Source organism: Mustela nivalis, assembly GCF_964662115.1.
Source record: "Mustela nivalis genome assembly, chromosome: 16".
Classification (NCBI taxonomy): domain Eukaryota; kingdom Metazoa; phylum Chordata; class Mammalia; order Carnivora; family Mustelidae; genus Mustela; species Mustela nivalis.
This window is the reverse complement of record NC_139035.1, coordinates 12,568,044-12,593,699: the sequence shown is the minus strand read 5'-3', so window position 1 is coordinate 12,593,699 and position 25,656 is coordinate 12,568,044. Positions and strand designations below refer to the sequence as shown.

At 53.5% G+C, this 25,656-nt stretch overlaps 1 protein-coding gene across 2 annotated transcripts in view; it reads left to right on the top strand.

The window, feature by feature from the left end:
* The window catches only part of PACC1 (proton activated chloride channel 1), a 442,395-nt gene that overhangs the window by 334,348 nt on the left and 82,391 nt on the right, over nt 1-25,656 (top strand). For both annotated transcript variants that reach the window (XM_082702480.1, XM_082702481.1), the window contains exon 4: nt 2,504-2,635. The gene's annotated coding sequence lies outside the window, so the exon portion shown is untranslated. The remainder of the gene's footprint in view (nt 1-2,503; nt 2,636-25,656) is intronic.

The following is a 25,656-nucleotide window of genomic DNA, read 5'->3' as shown; positions in this document are numbered from 1 at the left end:
TTGGGTACGCCACAGGCACTGTGAGAATTTTGCAGCCCTGGGCTTCTACCCACTCAATTCCAGCAGCACCCCCATGCCGCCAACACCATATACAATTAGGACAACTAAGAAGATCTCCAGACATAGGCCATTGTTTTCTGGGGGATGGAAGTGCCCTCTGGCTGAGGACGACCGGTCCCGAGGAACCAGCACCCAGACTTCCTGACAGTAGGCGTAGCAGGGGATGGAGGGCGGCCCCAGCAGCAAGAGAGCGCATGTCCCCGTGCTCCTGTGCCTTCTCTGGCATCACACTGGCTGATGTTCCATTGGCCAGAGCAGACCTTATGGTCAAGCCCAGAGCCAGGCTGAGCAGGGGCTGCACCCGGGCGTGGGAGCGGAGGCACACTGGTCTGGAGTGATCACGGTAACGGTGACCGCAGGCACTTGTCCACTGTGACAATGATGAGTGTTGCCTGTGTGCACACGGCACGGGGGGGGGGGGGTGTGACCTTGGGCAGGTCTCTTTCTCTCCGTGACCTCATCTGCACAACGAGGGAGGGGCTTTTTCCTGGGTGGTCCCTCGCCTCAGTTTCTCAGATGTGCTGAGAGTGAGTTGATTTCAGAGAGGCAGTGCCGTAGAAGCAGGGAGGCCTGGGGCCCTGCTCTGAGGGGAACTCTCCTTGGTCCTAGAGCACCCCAAACTGGCCCTTCCACATGGCTTTCCCCAGGCTAGAAAGCCTTGGATTTTAAAATACAAACAGGACAAAGTGGTTTACAATCCTGCAACATCTTGTGGTTCTCAGAAAACATCTCCATGCTCCTCTAGGTGAGATAATGTTCAGATTTTCAGTGTCTTGCCATAATAAAGTCTTAGTTAACTGTGCAGGGCTGGTGACCCTTTTTGGAGGGAAAGGAACTCTGTCATACAGGAGCCCAGGCCGAGGAGGTGCTTCCCCCTTGACACGGAGCTTCCGTGTTACCCTTGGCGATGACATCCTACTGGCAGAGGAAAGGAAAGGCAGAGAATCACATGGGAAGCAATCACGAGCCAGACCAGAAGTGGCCACTTCCCTCTGCCCACTGGCCACAGACCAGAGCTCAGTGGCCATGCAGAGGGGCAAGAGCTGGAAGTGAAGGTAGCTGTGAGCCCAGGAAGAAAGGCAAACAGACTTCGTGAACTCAGAGTAGTTTCTGCCACAAAAATACACTCCTTATGTCTCCACAAGGTCCCTGATAGGAAGGGATGTTCCTGTGCGTTCCCCGCTGGGGCTCTGTGTGCAGGGACAGAGGGACATGGGCTTACCTTTGAGCCCAGCCTGGTGCTTATTATTAGCACGGTGAGTTTGAGCAAGTGGCTTCAAGCCGTTTCCCCATCCATAAAATGAAGATGATAGTAGTATCCAAAAGACACATAGTAAAAATTGTGTGAGCCAAAAATTCAGGTAAAATGCCCTTTGGAAACTGCAAAGCACCATACAGTGCCCCTGCTCCCACTGCTGCCCGTCTGGGGAGGGCACCCCCATCCACACCCCCAGGCCTCCTGTAGCCTGCAGGGAGTGTCTGCCTGGACAGTCCCTATCTTCCACAGTCCGGATCCAACTCAGGTTCCACATTTTCCTTGATGGGTCTAGCGAGACAGAAGACTCGCTGTCTCCCGTGCGTGGTCCTTGTGTCCCCTTCTTCAGAATTTGTCTCTTTGAGTCCATGTGCCTTTGAGTTTGTTCTTCCTAAATGCCTCTTGGGTTTCCTTGTGCATCATCTCTCCCTGTGTTGCACAGCGGAGTGTGACCCCAACTCTTTGATCCAGGAACCTCCGCCCCTTCTGAGTTCTTGTCTTTCCCACTTGGAAACGCTGTCCTGCTCCTACGCCATGCTACAAGTTGAGTTGCAGCACATGGGCCTGGGTGCTTGGGGCGGCACGCAAGACAAGACTCAGCCAGACATGGTCCTGGCTCTTGGGGGGCTTTCTGACTGCCTAGGGGGACAGCCACCAATACAAACAAGTACCCAGCCACAGAGAAGTGCCTGGAAACGGAGTGCTAAGGAGAGGAAACAGGCCTGGATTCTGCGGAGAGGCTTCCCAGCAGAGGTCAAGTGAACCAGACATGGCCTTGAAAGTTGCCAGGAATACCAGTGGGTGGAGAGGGAGAGGGAGGGCCCCCCGCAGGGAAGCAGGTGGTCTAAGGCAGCATGCGATTCAGGGGTGCGGTTCATAGTCCTTCAGGATGGCATTCCTGCTGGCGCATTTTTGCCTCCCCAGCCATTCCCAGCCACAGGACAGTTTCTGCTAGCCCGCGGTGAGTGTCCATGTTGCCCGTGGTGAGTGTCACAGGGCCACTGAGCGTCGGGGGCACCAGGCTGGGGGTGCTGGGAAAAGCATACCCACCCCTGGGTTCGTAGAATGCCCATGGTGTGTACTCAGAATATCTATTAAATGAGTGATGGCAGCCTCTGAAAGGCGTCTGGGCCTGGTCTCAACTGTCGGAGCCTGTGTGATCTGACGCAAGGCACTTCTCCCCTTCAGGCCTCAATGTCCCCTCCTGTCAAGTGGGTTGATCACAAAGGCCCAAGGGACACCGTTGGCAAGAAGACGAAGCCCATGAGCTACAGCGTCGGGACGCCGGGTCCAGATCTCCAACTGCCCGAGGGGCTTCGGGTAAGTAAATTAATCTCTCTAAGCCTCTGGGTTCTCCTGCTCAGAAGGGAACAACAATACTGCAGCACCTAATCAGAACAGCAGAAGTGGCATCCCAAGAACTCTGCAGCACAAAACTTGGAGCGTCATTACGGTGAGGCTAACGAGAAGCCGCAGAGATTGGAGCTTCTCATGGTCCGTGTGAATCCAGCTGTGACGAGGTGTTACAAGCAGGGTTCCTGTGGATTCAGTGTGTTTATACACATGCATGTGTGTGCGCACACACACGTATATTCTTTCTCTGGGTAGATATGTGAACACATGTAAGATGCTAGCACGGCGCATGTGCAATGGGAGTGACTAACTGGTGGCAGGAAACCAAGAGCTTCCTGGCCGGGCTGAAGCATGGGGTCGCCGAGGACCACTCCGTGCGTGGGCTGACGGGACATGTCAGCGAGGGACTCTGGCAGGGCTGAGCCCACGCTGTCCCAGGCCTGGAATCCCACCAGCCTGACTCCACTCTGCTTCTGGGCCACTTTGCTCAGTCCACAGTTGGATCTAGAAATCCCAAGGGGGAAAAAAAAAACCTGACCTGGGCATCACCTGTGAGTGAGCCAAGAAAGAACTGTTTTTCATGTTCCCAAGAGAACAGCAGGAAGACATGTCAGAGACCACCCTCCTCATTTTCTATAAAAATGCTCGAAATCATGTGCATGATCATTTCTCATGGGAGAAAAGTTAAGCTTTTCTTTTTTTAAGAAAGCAGTGTCTGAATAAAACCAGCTCCTGGGGCACCTGGGTGGCTCAGTTGGTTAAGCATCTGCCTCCGGCTCAGGTCATGATCTTAGGGTCCTGGGATCCAGTCCCCACATTGGGCTCCACACTCAGGGGGAGTCTGCTTCTCTCTCTCCCTCTCTCTCTGCCCCTTGCCCCATTCGTGCAACCCACCCCTCTCTCTCTCTTAAATAAATAAGTAAAATCTTAATAAATAAATAAATAAAAGCCGGCTCTTCCCACTCCAGCCCAGGTGAGAACCCATTGGCCCTGGCCCACCCTGCTGCATGGTGGGGCCTGTGGGAGGCTTGCTGGGGCAGGGCCGCCAGCTCTCACCCCTCCCGGTGAGCAGCAGCATGAGGCCATCCACAGATGCTCCTGCACCAGGGAGCTCAGTCAGGTACCGGAGTCCCACATGCATCCCACACAAGACCTAGCAAGGGCTTTCTGCTACCATCTGGGCTCACCTGCATTCCACATCTTAAAAGCAGAGGTATCAGAGTGGGAGGGAAAGCCAGAGAGCCGCCCCCCTGCCCTGCCCTTTACAGATAAAGCACTGAAGCCGGGGGAGGGGTTAGCCGTGCTTCCCTGGCTGATTCTTCGTCCTCTTTGTCCTTCCTTCTCACTTCCCAGTCCCAGAGCGCAGCGCGTGGACCTCCCACACTGTCACCCAGGCCTGTGGCTTTGTGTGCCACACATGTGGGGCCCACTCTCAACTCTGCGGCTCCGCAGCCCGGACTCCCTGCAGAGCTTCAGACTCCTACATCCAACTGCCCACTCGGCGCCCCCTCTGGGACGTCTCATGGGCATCACTCTTAGCGTGGGTCCATACTGAACTCCTGGCCTTTCCTCCTCCCACACTCGGCTCCATGTCAGCTCTTGGCAGTTCCATCATTGCTCAAGCCCGTACCCTTGGAGTCTCTCTCGGCTTCTGTTTCTAACAGGCTCATTCCCAAGCCATCAGCAGAACCACATACCTGTGACTTTGGGCCACCTCTTCCCACCTCCACCCCCACCAGCCTGCCGTGAACCACTAAGGGCCTTTGTTGGGTTTGCTGTGGTCTCCTTCACGCTCTTTCTACTTCCACCCCTGGGCCCTGCAGTGTTTTGTGAACTCGGCAGCCAGGCTATCCTGGGAAGATGAAAGTCAGCTGAGTTCCCTCCTCAGCTCAAACCCCATCCATAGGTGGTCCTTGTCACCTCTCCATGAAGGCCCTAGCCCCCTCCTGCTCACCCCACTCCAGCTGCCGTGGCCCTCAGCACACCAGGTACACCCCCACCCGGAGGCCTTGGCATTGGCAGCTTTGCTGGGACACTTGCCCCCATCCCCAGTGTCTGCCTGCCTGCTCCCCTGCCTCCTGGAACTAGCCTCACTCCCCATCCGTATGCAAACACCAGCTTTTCAGGGTCGTCTTCCCTAACCTCTTTCATTCAAATTGCTCCCCCCCATTTTCTGTCACCCCTTTTTACTTTATTTTTCCCCGTGACACTGCCCACCAAACATACTGTGTACATTATTTATTTTGCTTATTATTTTTCTCCCCTAAATGGAATGTAAGTTCCCTAAGGGTGGAGGTTTTTTATCAGACACACAGTAAGTGCTCAATAAATATTTGTTAAATGCAGGAAAGAACAGCAGTCAGTGGTTCCGGTGTGTCCTTGTCCACATTCCCGAGGACCATTGCACTTAGCCGATGACAGGAAGAGCAAGAAAACACCTTAGATCAAGTCCAGTTCCCCCTTCCGCTGAGAGAAGTTGAGGCCTAGGGAGGGAGAGGATATCCCCCCAAATCACAGCACACTGACTTTAGAGCTGGCGCTGGGACTGGGTCCCTCCATCTCCCAAGCAGAGCTCACGCTCTGGTCTCCCTGCCACCCACGGCTGGAGGTCACCCCATCCTGATGGCAATTTCCAACCTCCTGAGCTGAAAATAAGAATAAGGAACTACAGAAAACGGAGAAATGGCACATGGGAGGGGGTATTTTTAGCTTTGTGGGTTTCTAAATACATACATATATAGAAAGGTCTGTAACTCTGGCTATATATAGGTATTAAACCAAGAAGCAAGTTGAGGGGTGGGTCAGCTTCTCCGGGGGTGGCTGCGAGCCTGTTGCGACACGAAGAGTTTTGCACCAGAGTGGCCGATTCCAAGGAAACTGGCCTGCTGAGTCAGCTGGAAGCTGCACTCCTCACGTGAGGGGCTCAGAAAGAGTCTGAGGACTTACAGCCTCCCTGTCCTCCTCCTCAGTCAGCCAGAAGCACCCGTGAAATTCCAAGGCCCACCCAACCCAGTAACTGAGTAAGGCTTTTAGAGTCAAAATCCCCCCCCCCCCCCCGTTTTAGTCAAAAGCCTCATGGGGATTCTGAAGAGGGTCACTGAGCAGAAACCTTGAGCCCCTGCCCCCAGCTGACAGAGACACTTCCCTGAGCTCTGGTCCCTTTGGCCACCAGGAATTTTCCCAGACCTCAGACCACGCTTAAAATCTGAGGCCTGGGTCAGCATGGGGCACTTCCCTTTAGCAAGACACTGTTCACCACTTGTGATCTCATTTCATACAATTTACCAGGGAAGTACTTTTGTAATTATCTGCATTTTACAGTTGGAGAAACTGAGGCACAGTGGGTAAGTAATGTGCCTGGGTCTCAGCGTAAGGGGCAGATCCAAGCAGTCTAGCCACACCATTCCTGGCCCCAACCACCAGGTTATGCCGCCCTGGCTGGAGGGCAGGGAGCCTGGGTCAAAGCCCAAACTGTGTGGCCTTCCTTCATTTGAAGTGTTTACTGAGTGTTGACTATGTGTGAAGAATTCCTGGGCTCTGAGATGCGTGGCTGGGCCCAGGGCCAGATGCCACAAATCTTCGGCGGGACGTTGAGCTAGGTGATGGGTGTGGAGCGAGCACACTGGCTGTCCGAGGAAGGTGCATGCTGGCAGGCCTTTCCAGGCCTTTCCTCCCACCTGGGGCAGCCTGAGGGAGGCATCCTGATTCACGCTGTGGAACCAGGAGCAAGTGTCTGTCTGCAAGGCAGGAAAAGGCCCTAGCACTGGAGTCGGAGCAGATCTTCCCGTCACGCAGATTATGTTATAGTGGGAGACACAGACAGTGACCACAAATAAATGAGATAATTAAGATGGTTATAAGGGAATCTAAACAAAACAGGGTGAGAGGTTGTTATAGGTTGCACTGTGTTCCCCCAAAAAGGTTCATGTCGAGGTCCTGCTGCATGTGGCCTTATTTGGAGAAAGGATCTTTCCTGCGGTCATCGAGTGAAAAGTGAGACCAGGGTGGGCTCCAATCCAGTATGACTGACGTCCATAGAAAAGGGGGAAATTTGGAGACACATACACAGAGAGAATGCCCTAGAAGATGAAGCTAGAGATCACAGTGACCCACCTACAAGCTGAGGAACAGCCAAGATTGCCCCAAACCACCAGAAGCTGGAAGAGAGGCCTAGAACAGATTCTCTCCCTGTGCTCAGAAGGGACCAGCTTCCCCGACATCTTTATCGTGGGCTTCTAGCCTCAGAGACTGTGAGAAAATAAATCTCTGTGGCTTAAGCCACCCGGTCGGTGGTGCTTGGTCACGCAAAACCGAACTGACAGAGGGACGGAGCGTGTGTGGAGAACAGGGTTACTTCAGGTAACACAGGGGACGAGGCCCATCTGAGGGGGGGACACACGGGCTGAGTCCTGCGCATGGAGAAGAAGGCTGTCCGGGGAGATCTGCGGAAGATCCACACATGGCAATGGACTTCGGCGTTTCTATAAGGGGAGGGTTGGCAGGGCCAGGAAGCTGGAGCAGGGGGGGTGAGGGCGGAGAGGGTCAAGGTGAGATGAGATGGAAGGCAGGGGTCAAAGGAGGGCCGTGGGACATGGGACATGCTGGGCATGTGGGTTTCACGCGAACTGCAGTGGGAAGCCAGTGCAGGGAGTGACGTGCGACCCGACTTTCCCCTTCAAACGCTCCCTTGGCTGCTTCGTGGAAAAGGCACTAGGGGGTTGGGGTAGGTGGAGATCAGTTAGCAAGTGAGGCTCACGTTCCACGGAGAAGTGCGAGGGAGGGATGGTCTGGGTGGTGGTAACTCTGGAGAAACCCAGCAGGACTTAGCAGTCCTGGGATGGGAGGAAATCGAGGCATCGAGGAGGACCCCTGGGATTTGGGTCCAAGCAACTGAAATAGCAGCAGCGCTTAATTTTTACAGTGGGAGAAGGAAGGGGGGCCGAGGAGGGGGCTCCTTGAGGGGGAAGACCGACAGCCAGCTTCCATCCAAATAAGATTTGTAAGATGAGGACAAAAGGAAAATTAGAGACACTGTAACGCTAAGTCATAGTGTCTCTAATTAGAGACATTGTCGCTGTGCTAGGACTCCTAGCTGGAGGGAGACAGACATGTAAGCAAATACTAGAAATACCACATACCAAGTAGCTGGCTGCCCACAGCTGAGGAAATTACTCTGAGGAAGTTGGAGAAAAGAGGAAAGGTTTGTGTTTTGTTTTTTTTTCCAAAATAACTGGACTTACATAAATGTTGTAAAAATAGTACAAAGAATTCCCGAAGATCTTTCATCTAGCTTCCCCAAATGTTGACATCCTACAGATTTACAGCGCTGTCCTCAAAACGGGAATCAGCATGAGCTCCAAACCTCATTCAGATTTTACCAGTTGCCTCACTAATGTCCTTTGTGGGTCCAGGAGCCAATCCAGGCCCATTCACGGCACGTGGCTGCCGTCTGTCCTTAGGCTCCTCCAGCCTGGGACAGCGGAACTAGCAATGCTGTCGGACGTCCCTCAGTTTGGGTTTGACTGGTGTCTCCTCAGTTTGGGTTTGACTGGTGTTTCCTCAGGTCCTGTGTTTCGGCAACAACGCTACAGAAGTGGGTGCCCAGGTGGCTCAGTCAGTTAAGCGTCAGCCTTTGGCTCGGGTCATGATCTTGGGGTCCTGAACTTGAGCCCCACATCGGGCTCCTTGCTCAGTGGGGAGCCTGCTTCTCCCTCTCTCTTTGCCCCTCCTCCTGCTCATGCACATGTGCTCTTTCTCGGTCTTTCAAGTAAATAAATAAAATCTTAAAAAAACAAAAACAAACCAGAAGGAGCACCACAGAAGCAGTGCGGTGCCCTTCCCAGCAAGTCGCGTTGGGTGGTGCCTGAGGCCAGTATGTCGTATGACCCCTTACTCTGGCTCTGATGCCCTGGGTAGGGCAGTGTCTTTTAGGTTTTCCACCGTCAGGATACCATTTTCATCTTTGCATTTAACAAGCACCTTGTGGGGAAATACTCTGAGATACGTAAACATCCTGCTTCTCATTACATTTTCACCCATGACTGTTTGTTTCCACTGATGATTCCTGCCTAAAACAATCATTACTGTGGGTGTTTGCCAAATGGTAGCTTTCTAACATCTGTTCATTGGAAATTTGCTGTAAAAAAGAGCTTCCCTTCTCCCTTTTATTTATTCAGATACTGTCTAGGGACCCGTCTAGTGACTCAGTGGGTTAGGCATCTGCCTTTAGCTCAGGTCATGGTCTTGGGGTCCTGGGCTCCCTACTCAGTGGGGAGTCTGCCTCTCTTTCTTTCTCTGCTTTCCCTGACCCCCACCACCCACTGCTCATGCTCTCTCACGAGAGAACACAATCTCTCTCTCTCAAATAAATAAATACATAAAATCTTTTTAGAAATACTTGTCTATATAGGGATGGACCCATTATTTATTATTTTGCCTTTAATTTATGTTATAGTCTATTTTGATTATTTATTTTGCTACTGAAATTGCCTCAATTTTGGCCACCTTGAGCCCCATCAGATTGACTCCTGTGTTCAAAAGGCAAGTTTTGAGTTGGGTCCTAAACGAGGCATAGGGGCTGGTCCAGAGGAGGGAGAACAGAAGCTTCCAGCCTTGAGATGACCCTGAGGGAAACCATGGACCATCTACACCCCGTGCTCTCTGAGGATGCTGCCTGGCCTCTGGGCTCACTATTCCTGACCACAAGGGCCAGACGATGCCGCTGTGTGCCTTGCTCAGGGGGAGACGCCTCCACTGACCATCTCCTCCCCACCAGCCCCCCAGGAACGTCCTAGGGACCAGCCCTCTGGGGATGCAAGTACCACAGCTCTTTCCAGCACTGGGCCGTTAGTGCATCTGCCTGGATTTGCTCAAGAGGGGCCCTCTGCCCAGCCCACCGACCCCTCTAGCTGCTTCCTGCCCGCCACGGCCCTGCCAGACTGGTCATCACTCAGGGCTGTGGTGTCCCCACAGCTTGGCCAGTGACTGAAGGCTGTTCTCCTGACTTCCCTGCCTGAAGGGCTGGTCTCATGGGAAGGCGGTGTGGCTTTCAGAGTTATGGAGTGACAGAACTACATGTCCTAAAGGCCATCTAGGTGAGACTATTGTTTTGACTGGTTTGTAGTCATTTTTTCATCTAGGGCCTCTGTGATGTCTTAAGGGAATACCTAGTAGTTTACGTAGTGGGCAAATGGGACAGGAAAGTGGCAGGTGGATAACTTGAGTCTGTTCCAGGGGCCTGCCTACAGGGATGGAGCTGGGCCCCAAAGGCAGAATGCCTTATCTGATGTCCCAGGGATGGCAGGGAAGAGTAGGACCCACTGTTAGGACTCCTCGTGTCCTTCACCTTCCCGGTCTGTTCTCCTCCTTGTTTCTCGGCTATTGATGAGGTCACGGTCTGGGCACACTTGTCTATTTCCCTCGTGCCTCAACAGGAAAAGAGGCAGAGGCCAGTCTTCTGGCCCCTTTCCGGGGCAGAGCCTCTGGGCAAGGAGCAACATGGATCCCTCGCCCACCGGGAAGGAGAGCTGTCCTGGGTCGTTCAGCATGAGCAAGGCTGAGGTCGGGTCCAGGCTCACCTTGCGACCTCTCCTGGCTGGAGGCCTGTGACCTCCCCTAAACCCAGCACTGAAGGGCTTGAGTCTGGCCACCTTTTCTGCCTTCATTTATTTGTCCTTCAGGACAGGATTAGAAACAGGATCTCCTCTTTTTCTCTTTCAAATTTCAAATTAAGCTTCAAGACAGGTTAAATATCCACATGATTAAAATTCAAGAAGTACAAAATTTCCACTGTAGGAAGTCTCCTTTCCAACTCTGTCCTTTGGACACCCTACCCTGGGGCAATTGCTGTGGTTTCCTCTTATGCCGCTTTCCAGAAGGAGTCTATGTCAGACCAGCAAACTTCTGCTGTGCAGGACCAGACAGTGAATGTTTTTGGCTTTGCAGGGCCAGAGTCCTCTTTTGCATAACTCAACTGCTGTTGTGGTGGGAAAGCAGGTGATACGTACTGGTGATATGTACATGAATACATCTGTCTGTGTCCCACGGAAAGTTGACTTATAGACACCAAAATTTGGATTTCGTGTGATTTTCACATGTCACAGGATATTATTCTCGTGCAGTCAGTAAAGCATCTAGTTCTTGATTTTGGCTCAGGTCCTGATCTCAGGACTGTGAGATCAGTCCCCACCTTGGGCTCTGCACTGAGCGTGGAGCCTGCTTCAGATTCTCTCTCCTTCTGACATCTGCCCCTCCCCACCTCCACCCATGCCTGCATTCTCTTTCTCTAAAACAAAACAAAGCAAAACTCTGAACAGCCTTCCTTCCCCCAGGCTCCTCCGCCTCCTTTGACATCCCTTTAAAACCTTCATCTTGTTCCCTCAGTAATAGTTAATACGTCATGCACGGAGAGCTTCACAAGCGCTTCACAAGCACTGGCCCTGGCTTGTCTCTGCAGAGAGGCTCTGACCCCACCTGTCTGTCTCCTTGGCCCTGCTCCAGGCCAGCTTTTTCCAAGTATTTCTTGGACTCCAGCCTCCTAATGGGTCCCCGACCTTCACTGTCCCTCCACCGGTCCTTCCTCACCCAGAGGGATTCATCAAAGTCACAAATGTAATTCTGAAGGCCCCGTGTATTGTTCACAGATCTGTGCAGGGAAAACCACACTCCTTAGGGTGGTGTTTAAGACCCCCGCCCACCACAGTCCGACCCTTTCCCCCTAGAGCTTAATCACTACGAGTAGACACTGGTGCCAAACTGGGCTGTCTTCAGAGGTTTGACATTGGGCAAATGTCTCACCTTTCCTTGGTGAGAGCTTAGTTTCCTGGCCTGTAAAATGGGAAGAACAGCAGCCCTCCCCTTCTCGGGCTATTGTGAGTTAATTCCCATTAAGTACTTAGAAGGTGGCTGGTGCCTCACACCCACCCCGAGCAGGCTGGCCGCCGTTATTTTTATTTTCAAACTCAATCATCGCTTTATTTTCCCCGGTTCACTGTCTACGGCTCCCACCACCATAGCCTCGCTAGGCTGTGGCCATTTTGGAATCACTCCATGCTGGTGACCTCTCTGTGACCTGTTCCCTCTGTTTCTTCAGGCTGAACGGGCCTTCCCCACCTTGCCCACCTTCGAAACGCCACTGGTTTTCCGAAGCTCCCCTCAGAGGCAGCTCCCCTTCGAGGCCCCAGACCCCACCTCCTTTGTATTTCCCCCTCCTCTCTACTTCCACGATTGCCTTTGCACATCTACTCTCAGGAGAATTGTATATGCGTAGGCATACCCCGGTGAGATTGTTGACTCCCTCCTTGAGGGCAAGCCCTGGGTCTTTCTCATCCCTGAGCTCCCCCAGCACTTAGCCCAGACACCTGCGTGGGGGGGGGGGTGTACAGTGAATGCCTTTAGATGTACCTGCGAGCTTGAGCTCTGGGGATGCCGGATGTGGACATGTGAAGAAATAAGTACGTTGCCCGCCGTGGGACTCAGTACCTCTATAGGGTCTACAACCCGTGCGCTTATAAACGAAATGGACTAAGTTTTCCCAAACCTCGGAGGTGGGCTGGAGGTCCACCAGCCTCTGCTGGTCCATTCCCCCATCACACTGCCTATGAGGTCACAAATCCCGCAGGACTGCCAAGAGTGTGACTTTCACTCATCAGCCTTGCATGCCTCCCTTAAGATGGGCTCGAGAGCACCATCAGCTGTGGGGTGCAAAGACCCCTTGGGAATCTGAAAATTTCTGTTCCTCACACTTGGCGTCCCTAAAAGCCTAGATTGTTAGGCTGCTTTGCTTATGACCCAAATCTCCCCGAATGCTATGGTGACCGTATGCGACTGGCACTCAGGGAAGAGGGCAAGCCCTCCGAGCCCACATATCCAGAGGGACTACACTGGCTACATGTAATAGGAATCTCAGAGAGCTGGGTTTTTCTTCCCTCACGTGAAGCCCTGAAGTCTTACGTGAGGTCCCTGAAGTGGACCACGCCTTCAGTGTCCCAGGCTCCTTCTACTTTCTTTCTCTGCCATACTTGGGCTGTGACTTCCATCTTCAGTGCTGCTGTGTGGTCATGTGACAAAGCCCCTGCGACTTCAAATATCGCATTTACATTCCAGACAAGGAGAGTCAGAGCGCCATTGAGTTCACCTATTTTAAAGGGCTTTCTCAGAATCCCCTCCCGGTGACAGTCATTTACACCTCATTGGGCTTACCTGAGACCTGTGCATACCCTAACTGCAAAGGAGTCTGGGAAATGTAGTTTCTTAGCTGGGCACATTGCTGCCCGTAAATAAATCGGGATGCTGTTAGTGAAGAAAAGCGGAGAGTAGGGTTGGAGCGGGTAGTTCGCTGTCTCTACCCCAGCTGGGATAATCAAGGAAGACTTCACAGAAGAAACGAACCACAGTGGAATCAGATGACTCACCATGTACCCGGTACTTTGCTAAGTACAGGGGGGTAAATACAGGTGTCACCCTCACACTTGAAAGAGCAGTTCCAGTGCCCATTTTAAAGATAAGGCTAACAAAACCTAAGGCTCAGTAACTCACTCAGGGTCACACAGCTAGTAAATGACATCTAGGTTCAAACTCCAGAGCAGTTCCAGTGCCCATTTTAAAGATAAGGCTAACAAAACCTAAGGCTCAGTAACTCACTCAGGGTCACACAGCTAGTAAATGACATCTAGGTTCAAACTCCAGAATCCACCCCAAGCCCTTCTCCCCTCTGGGCTCCCTTTCCGGGTCTCAGGGTGCCTCTGAGAGAAGGAAAGGAAGTTTGTGGTAAACGGCCAGACAGTGTGTATCCAGACCAGGACCCTGACTGCGTTCAGAAGGAGTAGGGAATAGAGATTCCCAGCTTGCTCCAAGTGACAATTTTTGAACATAAAGATATTTACTTATGGCTAATTCCCAGAAGAATGTCATCTGTTTTACACTTTAAAAAAGCATTAGCATAAAGTAAAAGTTAAAAAATCACATGGAGGGGCGCCTGGGTGGCTCAGTGGGTTAAGCCACTGCCTTTGGCTCAGGTCATGATCTCAGGGTCCTGGGATCGAGTCCCGCATCGGGCTCTCTGCTCAGCGGGGGGCCTGCTTCCCTTCCTCTCTCTCTGTGATCTCTTCCCTTCCTCTCTCCTACTGTGATCTCTCTCTGTCAAATAAATAAATAAAATCTTAAAAAAAAAAAAATCACATGGAAAACTGGGATGAGAGGATCTTTTGTGGGCGGCGCCAGAGACCAGGCAAAGGACAAGGTGGGAGGTCAGCTCCGGGCTGGGACGACCAGCAGGGCAGGGGAGCAGTGGGCCCTGTGCACACGACCAGGTCCTTCCTGTCCTGGACAGCAGCCAGCAGACTCTGCCGCCTGTCAGGAGCTGGGCAGTGGCTGGGCGTGTGAGGAGCAAAACCAGGCAGTTCAGTGTCCTGGGAACATTCCTGCCTGGGACGAAGTGACCAGTAGTGAAGTTCTGGGTACCCTCTGCTTGGGGCCACGTTCCGGTCCTCCAAGTCTTCTGCGTGGCTCACGTGGTAAGGAACTTGACTCCCCACTCCTAAAGGGGTATCCAGAAACCAGGGAAATCCTAGGGCCTCAGGTTTCACCTGCGGTTTGGAAGCTCAGGGGTTAGAACGCACCTGGGCGGCAGCGCAGAGGCTATGGCTGCGCGCCCCCTTTAGGCAGCAACTGGAACTGCAGTTACCTGCTAATTCCATGACCGGAGTTCTTCCTGCTGTTGTCCGGTAGATGAGGGTGCCCTTAACCAAAATCTGGAATATAAGAGGAGAGACAGGTTGGTGGGAGTGTCAGGAGAGATGGGAGATGGTTATTGTCTTTTCAAAGAGAAGATGGAGCTTGTCCCTGATCTCAGACAGTTAATGCATAAAATGGCTAAAAAATGGCAAACAGAGCAAACCAACACTACATGGGTTTATCAGTAAACAGGAGCCTTGTAAGACCCCATAATGTGCTCCGCATGATTCTGAGATCTGTGACAAATATATGAAAAGTAGAGTGCAAACGCAGCTAATCCAGCCGTTGGGAAATTGTGGCTTTTCTGGACACCTAAAAATGGACCAGCCCCATACTTTAAAAAAAAAAAAAAGTTAAATATTTTGGATGAAAATATTTTTAGAACACATCCCTGCTCATCCCTGGCTTCTTCTTTAAAAAGATTTGTTTGTTTATTTATTTATGTGACAGGACAGTTTCTGTTTGTGTTTTGGTTCTCCTTCAGAGGGAGAAGCAGACGCCCTCTGATCCCAGGACCCTGGGATCATGACCTGAGCCAAAGAGAGACACCCAACCGGCTGATCCACCCAGGTGCCCCTCATCCCTGGCTTCTTAGAAGCTACTGAACATGGTTTCATTGTGAACATCATCTACTCTGCTATCTGTCCTAGGATAGGATGGCCCTGGAGGCTGTGGGGTGGAGGCAGCTGTTGGCTCCCACACTATATGGTCCCCAGTTACTATTTTATTTATTCATCTGCTCTTATACTCTTTCTAGGTATTTCCCCATTGTTAGGCCTTCAGGTGTTCATTTTCCCCTGTTCTTTGTAAGCCTCCTTTCACTTTATTGCCTCTAGTCTGTTCCAAGTTTAGAGACCAGACATAAATGTTCATTTTTTATAGCCCATCTTGGTCCAAAATGGAATTAAGGGGACTGTTAGAGTGTATCGGGTACCTACTGTGTACAGTGCATTTTTTTTATTTAGTAAAATTAAAGTTTTTATTTTATTTTATTATGCTATGTTAGTCCCCATACAGTACTTCATTGGATTTTTATGTAGTGTTCCGCGATTCATTGTTTGCATGTAACACCCAGTAGTCCACACAGTCCGTGCCCTCCTTAATACCCATGACCAGGCTCATCCAGCACCCCCCAGACCCCTCCCCTCTGAAGCCCTCAGCTTGATTCTCAGGGTCCATAGTCTCTCATGATTCGTCTCCTCCTCTGATATTCCCCCCTTCGTTTTTCCCTTCCTTCTCCTAATGTCCTCCATGTTATTCCTTATGCTCCACAAGTAAGTGAAACCATATGATAATTGACTCTCTCTGCTTGACTTATTTCATTCCACATAATCTCCTCCAGTCCCTCCAGATGAAAGTTGGGTATTCATCCTTTCTGACGGCTGAGTGATAATCTGTGGTGTATATGGACCACACCTTCATCCCTTCATCTGTTGAGGAGCTCCTTCAACAGTTTGGCTGTTGTTCAACATCACTAGCCATCAGGGAGATTCAAATCAAAACCACACGGAGAGACCACCTTACAGCAGTTAGACTGCAAAGACTGACATGGCAGGAAACAACAAATGTTGGGGAGGGTGTGGGGAAAGGGGAACCCTCTTGCACTTTTGCTGGGAATGCAGCGTGTTTTACCAGCTGCTTTGTAAGCATTATTTTGTTTTTCATAATAGCCCTTTGAGTTGGGAATTTTAATCTCCACTTTATAGATGTGTAGACTGGGGCTCAGAGAGTTTAAGCAACTTAAACTGCTGCTAGGGAGTGGCAGCACTAGAATCCAGATGCAGTGTGTCTAGCGCAGGGACCATCCAGGCTTTTCGGTGCTTTGCGTTTGTGGTAAATGGCCTGCTGTTCCCTCTTGTGGCTTGCTGTGCTGGCCTGTGATAGCTAAATAGGATGTAAGCCCCTTGAGGGCAGTGACCTGGCTGCCCACTTAGGTGTTGCCCACACCATGGCCTTGTGGCAGGAGTCCAGGTGACCAACCATTGCTTTGCAAAGGATGAGAGCCTAGAAGAGTGGGGGCAGGAGAATGGAGTGGGCCATGGCCCCCTCCTTCCTGATACCTCAGACCTCCCTGCTCCCTAAAGCCTTCAACTCCCTACCAGGCATTTGCTTGGCATTGGCTGAGCAGAATGCTTTATCTGCAGACACCCCAAAACTCCCCTTAGCGTTTAAACCAGAAATATCTGAAGCTCCTGCACATGGGCCACTGGGGGTTGGAAGGAAGGAGCGGTGGCCCTGCAGCCTGCCTCTCCCTGGGGACCCACACGGTGGCCAAGCCCAGCTGAGACACCACGGAAACACAGTAGCCCAGGAGAGGAAGGTTAGCGTTGGGTCTGGGGGTTTTTGCTAAAGAAATTCTAGAGCAGATGCCTTTGAGGAAACTTTCTTACACAGGTGCTTTCCTGAAAGGAGAGTAACTGGAATTCGACTTTCCAGCCAGAGCAAAGTGGGCCAGCACCCCAGGTTCTGCTGAGTAATGCCGGCTCTGAATCTTTGCTCTGTGACTAAAGCTCTGGGGAGAGAAACTCACATGACTTACGGATTTCAGTGTGACAGGACAGTTTCTGTTTGTGTTTTGGTTCTCCTTCAGAAACGCGGAGCTCAGTGGGGAACCCCCTCCCCCCTTGTGACCAGAGGGCACAGGAGGCATCACGTGACCACTGTCCCCACCCCATGAGCCAAGCCTTTCTCACCCTTGCTGATTGCCCAGGTGTTTCAAGGCCTCCCGGGGCTGACCTGGTATTTGCATCATTTCTGATACTTGGCTCTCAATTTGTTTGTCTTTGGTTAATAGTTAATCTGGATTGGGGTTGAGGGAAGTTGCTGAGACGAGCAGACAGCAGACTGGTCTGTCCCACAGAGAGCTTGCTGGGCTGTGGACTCAGGACACCTTCCCCCCCCCCCCCCCCCCCCCCCGGCCCAAGGAGCCCTCTTGGGTCTTCTTGCTGAGACCTGAGACTAGAGATTGCGGGTCCAGCCCCTCCTGCCTCAGTCCCAGGATTTACCTCAGATCTGGACCACACTCCAAGGGCCAGGGCTGGGCGCTGCTGGCTTTCATGGGCCTTCATGGCTTTCATGGGCCTCTTTCCTTGTTTCTCAGGATTCCTCATTTCTTGGGATTCCCTACCTTCCTTCTGCCCTGGCTCTTTGCCTGGAGTCAGAGCTCAGCCTTCCCATCCTTGGGTCCATGGCACATCGCTTTACAGACCCGCGGAGGGAGACTGAGCTGGCAGGGTGATGTCTTAACCCACTTCAGTCACCCGTCACTTTCCAGTACACCTTCACCCCTCCGCCTCAGCTTATCCATCTGCCAAGGAGCTGGAAATGAACCCCCTTCTCCCAGCTGCAGGATAAAAACTAGGACAAGCTGGGTTTGCAAAAGGGCACAATACCCCCTGGCCCCAGCAGTCCCGCACTTGAGTAAACGTCCAAGCCCCTGGATGCAGCGAAGACACGGGGCGCCCCTCCCCCGCCCCCAACTCCGGGGCTGTCCTGTTCACTCAGGCTGGGGTGGGAGCAGAGAGTTCACCTTTCTCACAAGTTTTCAGGTGATGCTGATGAGCTGGTCCAGGGACCGCACTTTGAGAACCACTGCTCTAAATCACACAGCTCCTGGACACCACCACAGCTGTCCCCCAGAAGGGGCGAGAGTCACTGTGTGTGCAGAAGTCAGCTCAGACTGGCTCTGGGAAGCTGGTGGCTTGAAATCAGCCATGGTGGGAGTATTTACACCTTGGAAAACAGCAAATGCTACAAAGCAGAGCCTTTTCCCCAGATTGCTGTTGTTTTGTTTTGTTACTTATTTGAGCCTGGGGGGGTACAGAGGGGGAAGATCTCAAGCAGACTCCCAGCTGCCCGGCCTTGACCTCACAACCCTGAGATCAGGATGTAAATCAAAGTCAAGTCAGATACTTCACCCACTGAGCCACCCAGGCTCCCCAGACTGCTGGCTGGTGAACCTTTATTAGGACCCCGCTGGTGCCCTTCCTCTTCCTTTGTGCCCTAAGACAGGTGTTATGCCTCACAAGCTGGAAAGCTCAACCAGAATTCTCTGCCCCTCCATTTTCTTGTCTATAAATTAGAAACAATAATAGCATTGACCTCCCCGGGCCACAAGAATTCCGTAAGAGAATACATGTGAATCACTTAGCACTTCACGAGTAGCCAGCGTAGGGTAAGTGCTCAGAGAGGTTAGCTATTGTCGTTAAAGTCCTTTGGCTTATAGGAATCTGTGTATTTCTAGAACTGTATAGCCAGGAGGGGCGGAGAGCATGGCATACTGACTCAGAGCTTTGGGGGTATCTGCTCCTACAGAGAATGCTGGGGGTTACCCAGCACCTGTCATGAGCCCAAGCCCCTGGGTTTGTACCTAGCACACCCCGGCCCTAGGGGCTCACTCTAGATGCTCTGGGGCTCTCAGAGTCTCTCCCTGAGAACTTAGATCTGGAACCCAGAGCCAGCCTGTAGCTCACCACCTGCAGGGCCGGGGGCCAAGCACACTCTGCCGGCACCAAGGGGACGAAGGAAGGGCTGCAAAGAGAAGAGACAACGTAGGTGGGCAGAGGCCGGCACGGGAGGGAAGACCTTGCAAACGCCCCACTTCCGAATCAGGACTCCTCTTAAGGGCCTCTTGTTGTCCTGTCCTGGCCCCACATCCTTACAACCAATGTCCCCTTCCACTTAAGTCACATCGGGTGGGTTACTTCCATTAGTCACAACCTAAGAGCCTCAGCTTATCTGCTTCCTGCCCTCTGTGGACACCCCGCCACCCTATTTCCCCCAGTGGTCCCAGGGCAGCTTGGCCCTGCTCGCTGTGGGCCTGGGGGGACCTCTAGGCCTCTCTTCTTCAGTGCACCCTCTGAACGTGAGTTTGGGCAAGAGTGAGCCACCCTATGAATTTTCCCCACTATGCGAATAGAAATGAATATCTCAACATTATCATCACTCCCTGTGGAAGGCCCTTCCGCAACTTCCCACGGCTCTTGGATGGAGCCCAGTCTCCTCTCTTGGACTGGGGTTGCTGCTTGAGTCTCCCCCTGCCTCTTTCCCCTTCTCGTTCATTCATTTCAGAGCCGTATCCACCTCCTGGCAGTGCCCCCAAGAACCCCCATTCTGTCTGGCTTCTCTGTGCGTAGAATAGAATTTCCCCCAAGCCTATAGGCCAGCAGCAACCTTTCTCCAAGCCTCCCTTCCCTTGGACAGTGTCTTCCCTGGCTCGCCTTCCCTGGCACGGGCCTGGGTGCCCCCTGGGCCCGGCAGCCAGCACATTCCAGCTACCGCAGCCCATCGCAGTGGCCTGCCTGCTTACCACTTCCTCTGCTGCATCACCAGACCCCGAGGCCCACGCACCACGTGTCTGCGCCCCTTGTTTCCCCAGAGCCCACGCCGTACATGCTCTGTGGATGGTTCCGTCCAGGCTGTGGCCCAAGGGAAGTGGGCTCCAGGGGACCCCGCCACTCGCTAGCTCCAGGGGCCATAGCCGTGGCCTGCTTCCTAGAAGGAGGAAAGGGAGAGGCGGGGGGAGCAGCGCCCAGATGGTCAGGGAGAAGTTATTGGTGAGTCTGTGCCCGGGCGATTGGATGGGCAGCTGCAGCAGAGAAGGTGGGGCGTGAAGCAATGGGGGGTTTGGCAGGAAAAAAGCTCATGTGAGGGGCCCAGGATGAAGGTGTGGAATCTGCAGGGGATGTAAGGGAGTGAAAGAGAAAAAGGAGCCCTGGATGTTGACCCTGAGCCCTTCCTGCGCCCCGGGTTCCTGCCATGCTTGTTCCCAGGAGGCACAGGACTCCAGGTGCTCACGGACCTGCTTGTGGACATGCCTGACCTAAAGGAAGCTGTTTGGCAAGATTAACTCAAAATTCTCCAGGGTTTCTCTTACTGCAATCAGCTTGCCAAAGCCCGCCATGCTTGGAGGCCCTGGGGAGGGAGCAGTCACGGTGCCCAGTGCCAAGCGGGACACAACAAGGCCCTCGGATTGTCTGGCTTCTCTCCCCCTTTGTCCCAGCTTCAGGGAGGCGGCCCCGTGAGGCCAAGCAGAGGAACCCGTGGTTCACCTCCCTGGGCACAGGCGCCTGGGTCATGAAAACATCTCAGGAGAGCTCTAGCTCGTTGATGTCATGCCTCAGTTACCACTTAGTAGGGCTACAGTTCTTCCCACAGTGTGACCGTCCTAGTTTCTCTAAGCTTCAGAGAACCCTCTCAGCGAGCCAGACGGAACGAAGACACTGGGCTTCTGGTCCGTCCATCTTCAGTCCAGGAAGCCTGTGGCCTGAGGCCTCCAGTAACCTGTGCCAGATTTTCAGAGTCGCCCAGGAAAGATGACCCCATGGAAACTGTGTGCTGAACAAGAAGCTAAAAGAGTTCAAAGAGAGCCTATATTCCAGGGCCTTCCCCAACCATATAAAAAACCAGATTTACCCCTAAGAAGCTTATTATTGAGGTGGGGAAAGAAAACTACTGTGCATTTTTTCAAGCGCAGAGAATAATTAAATATTAAATGGTGTGATGCTTGCCAGTTGCAACAGGACTGTAAGGGAGTCAGTTCTGCGTCAGAGAATTCCCGAGAAGGGGGAGACCAGAGCCACAGACTTGGATCAGTGGAGAAAAGCAGGGAGGGGTTCTGGGGAAGGAGAATTGCACGGGTGATTGCCCGGAGAGTATGCAGGTCAGGCGGGGCTGGAAGAACCAGGCTGTGTGGTAAAGGTAGGAAGATGAGGGCTGGAGAGAGGAAGGGGGGTCTGGGGAGGGGGAGGCGGGGCAGTTGCGAAGTCTCTGCTTTGGGATGATGGCAAGGATGAAAGGAAGGATGGCCGAAGCGGGAGGAAGGATCCGAGGGCTGGTGAGGAGGGAGCTGAGGAAGTTTCTAGCCATTGGTGGTCACCAGCAGGCACGGGAAGCTGGGTTTGTTTCCTTATGGAGTGGCTGACCTGAGAGCTGAGGGGACCCCTCTTCCCTGTGGGTCCTGTGCCCCTCTGCAGCCACATAAACTCCATGAGCCCCACGATCAGAGAGTGAACACAGGGGCCCCCTGTGTTCCTGAGGTCCCAGGATCTCACAGTCCCCAGGAGCCACCTCAGGGCTCTGCACAGGGAATGGCAGACCCAATACTTTGACAAACACTGGGGGTCTCTTACTAGGTACAAAGCAGCATGGGGAAATGGGAAGATGGTGGGACCCACTGTGTAGGGGAAGAGCCAGCGGGAAGGACAGCCCTGGTGGTGGGGCCCTGGGACACCTGGCCCTGCCCTGAGCAGGTCAAAAGCCCAAGCACCGGTTGCTCTCCCAGACTGAGGCTGGGGGTAGAGGTAGGGAGGCTGAGGCAGATGCTGAGCGCCAGGTAGGAAGAGGTCAGGAGGAGGAAGGCTTGCAGGGTGGGTCCTGGGCTCGGGCTGTGCTCCCAGAGCACCTAACTGGAGCTAGAGGGACTCAAGCCATCAAGAGGAATCAGACAGCATTGACGGCAGCCAGAAACAAGACTTGCTGCTCAGTATGGCAAGTGCTCGAGTCCTGTGGGTGCGCAGAGGAAGGAGTGAGGAACTCTGCCCTGGACCTGGGGTGTGGGCTGGGGCTGGGAAGACATCGGAGGGGGATTGGGGTCTTGGGGAAGGGTGGGGGTCCCTGAGTAGCAGGGAGAGGGCAGAAGCGTCACCACAAAGAATGCTACTAAATGCTACTAAAGGCCAAGAAACAGAAACTAGCAGGCTGGTGTGGTGTGTGTGAGTGTGTGTGTGTGTGTGTGTGTGAGAGAGAGAGAGAGAGAGAGTGAGAGAGAAAGAGAGAGAGAACACGTTGGGAGGTGAGGCTGGAAAGGAGGACTGAGGGCCAGCCTAGGAAGCCTTCACCTGCCCTCCCGAGGGGCCGGGATGTCACTGTGATGCGGTGAGGTGATCGAGGGATTCCGAGAGCGAGCACCATGACAGACCTGTGTGTCAGAAAGTGGATTCGGACCACTGCATGGAGGCACTGGAAGGTGACAGAGCCGTGAGGCAGGCACCAGCCAGGAGATGGGGACTGCACCCATAACAGCACCAAGGGAAGTTGACTGGGGAGAGCGCCCGGGCCGTGTCCCCAGGTTTGCTCTGCAGCGGGTGGGGGGGCGAAGGAGGAGGACAGGAGGCGGCAGCGGCGTTTCCGGGTCTATGGCTAGATTGGGCCATGAACCGAGAGAGGAAATAGAAGGTCTGTGGGGGCAGGATGTGGGTCCTGTCCCAGACATTTGAGTCTGAATGCTCAGGGCGATGCCAACAAGAAATTGAAGATGCTAGAAATTAGGGCAGACGTCAAGATCCCCAGGAATACTGATCCTTGAAGAGTAGGTTTAAAAACTGGGGAAGAAAGTGTGAATGGAACTAAGAGCACATCTAGGAGGTGGCTATGGTGGTCCCATGCAAGGTGCCCCGGGGGGGGGGGGCGCCGTGGGGAGGAGAGGGAGGGCCCCGTGGGAGAGACTTAAGTGGATCTGGATATGCAGAATGGCTCAATAATGGGATAATGTTGGTGTTTTAGGGAAGAGGCAGTGTTGGGCAAGGGGTTGGGCGGGGGGAGTGAGTTTGAATGTGAACCTGTTTAATCTTAGGGGAGGTGGGGCATCATTGTGAAGCCGTCTGAGCCGAGCCCTCTACATGGAGGGGCCCAGGGAGCCTTGAACCAGCAATGGGGAGGACGGGAGGAAGGAAAAGCCACAGCCCAAGAAGGCACAGGTGCCTGAGCCTGGACAAGAATCGAGTCTCCTGGCCCCCCAGTGGTCATCCATGACCCCTCATGGACAAGTGACTCAGGGTGGCCCCACCCTCGGGGTCTGTTGGGAATGTGACGTTCTGGGGTTCATTCCACTGAAACCCCTCCCCTCCCAGAAGCCCACTCCCCAGCCCCCTTCCTCACTGTTCCCTGGTGATTCCTGATGTGCCCTGGGACCTGACAGCCCTGTTAGGTGTGTGTCCTGTGCCTAGTGACCAGGAGCTCGCTGAGCACGGGGCCGGTGTCTGCCTTCTTCAGATGTCCCCCAGTCTGGGACGGGGCCCGGGCATGTGGCGTGGGGCACAGCATGTGAGAGTCTGCCGAGTGGACCGGGGTGCTTGGGATCCAGTTGCTTCCGGCAGGAATTTGGGCCAGATCCCACGGGCACACAGACTTGTGACCTCCCCAGACTTCCTGGTTCAGACAAGATCACTGGAGCCAGACAGTGGTGTAATTGCCCTGGACCATTTACCTGATCTGTTCCAAGTAGGTGAGACGCCTGGGATTCGGGGTGAAGGGGCAGGAAAGGGTTGTTTTTTCCTAGACCTGCTCGGGGCACCTGTCCCAGAGGACCCACATTATCAAATGTTTTCCAGTTTCTATGGTAACCAACCAGATCACAGAGCTAGGATTTGTCATTACTCGGGGAAAAAGGGAAGGGCCATAGAGTGAGGACTGACGTCCGTCCACCGTCCATCAAGCAGGCAGCTGAGTCACCGGCCACGGTTCATGGAGTCAACTTCCCTGTGGTCTGAGGCTCCCACCGGCCTTCCTTCTGACAAGAGGCTGGCCCCGGACCGTGTCTGTCAGCAGGCACAGGTGGCACCCCAGGTGGCACCCCTCCCTCAGCACCGCAGGTGGCTTGCAGGGTGGGGAGGGAAGTTCCTGAAGGGGGCCACCGGCCTGCCTTAAGGGAGTGAGAGCTCATGGGGAGGGAGAACCTTCTCTGTCCTTCCAGAGCACACGTGTATACTCATAACAGCTTCTAGGACCACTCAGCAGCTGGCTTATGCTATGACCTTGGCCAAGTCATCTGTCCTGTCTGGGCCTCAGTCTCCTTTTGTACAAAATGGGGAAACTGGTACTATCTCCTCAGCTTGTTATAGGACAGGAATGAGATTTGCCAGTAAGGTGCCCAGCATCGCACCTCCCTTTCTACAAATCACTCAAACAGATAACGCATTTATGATTATCGGCGATTGGCTGGACACTGAGTCCACACCTCTGGACCACCCAGAAGATGAAGCAGAGGGAGCTCCTGCTCTTCCCTAATCGCATGTGCTGGCGACCTGTTGAGCGACGTGGGGGGCCCTGGTGGACATAGCCACCCCCAGCCATGGCCACCGAGAACTGAAGTAAGAAGCGTCAACTGTTGGACACAGAAGGGAGCGGAACAAGAAAGTTAATGGGTCAACCAGAGGGGCTGGGTCAGCAGGAGTGTGGGGACAGAGGAGAGGCAGGGGGTCAGAGGAGTGGCAGTGAGACCGACATCCCAGGGAGAAGGTGTTCAGGCCGCCCAGGTGTGCTCCCACGCCTGAGCCCTCCCTTGCTCTAGGGCCAAGCCCCTTCTGATGACAGCCTGACCTTCCAGAGAGAATCCCCCGCCAGGAAAGGGTGCTGATGGGTGAACGTGGTTCCTCAGCCCACTCGTGGTCGTATCCTCACTGTGAGTGGCTGAGTCAGCACTGGTGTTCACACTCGTGTTGTCGTGAGTCACCCCTGAACACATCCATCCCGCAGGCTTCTGACCAATTCGGGTTTCCAGCCTGCAAAGTGGAAACCCAGCACCGGAATGGGATGACCACAGAAAGGAACTACCCCCCAAAGGGGAGTCTAGCCTTTGCCAAGGGGAGCCCCACATGACACCCATTCTGCAGTCACCTGATGGTCCCCATGACGTGTTCCATGCTGACCTCTGCTAGACGCTGCACCCCGGCCAGCCAAGAGCTGTCTGTCTCCCCTGGGCTGGTCCTAAGCCCTGCTTTCAGACCGAGGAATGGAGAACCAGAGGTGGGCCATGGCATCAGCTTCCTGGGTTAGATGAGCATTTGTAACAATTAGAATCACACACATTAGTCGGAGTGTGTTGTGGGGAGTAAGGGTGAATGTTACTTCCCAAGACTTTTGCAGTCATGCTGGTGTGTTGTGTGTGTGTTACGTGTATGTACACGCACACTCACACTGCGTGGTTATGGCAATAGAAAGATGGCAGTTTTGATGTGGGTGACTTAAAGGGCATTTATAAGAGAGGTGGGCAGGCTGTAGGAGATCACGGGAGGCCGTGCAGAGCCAGGAACTGCCAAGCTTCGTGATCACCCAGAGGCTGGAGGCTTGAAGGAGGAAGGCCCTTCTGGAACTTGCAGACGGAGCAATGTAGAGAGGGCGCCGACGGGCGCTGTGATCTTCAGCCAGAGGGGTCACCAGCCAGGCTGTGCCGACTTCCAGAGAAATCAGTGCTTCCTTCCACTCCTGTGCCACCTTCCATCTCCTGCCGGGGCTTCCCATTAGCTGAGCCCTGGGGA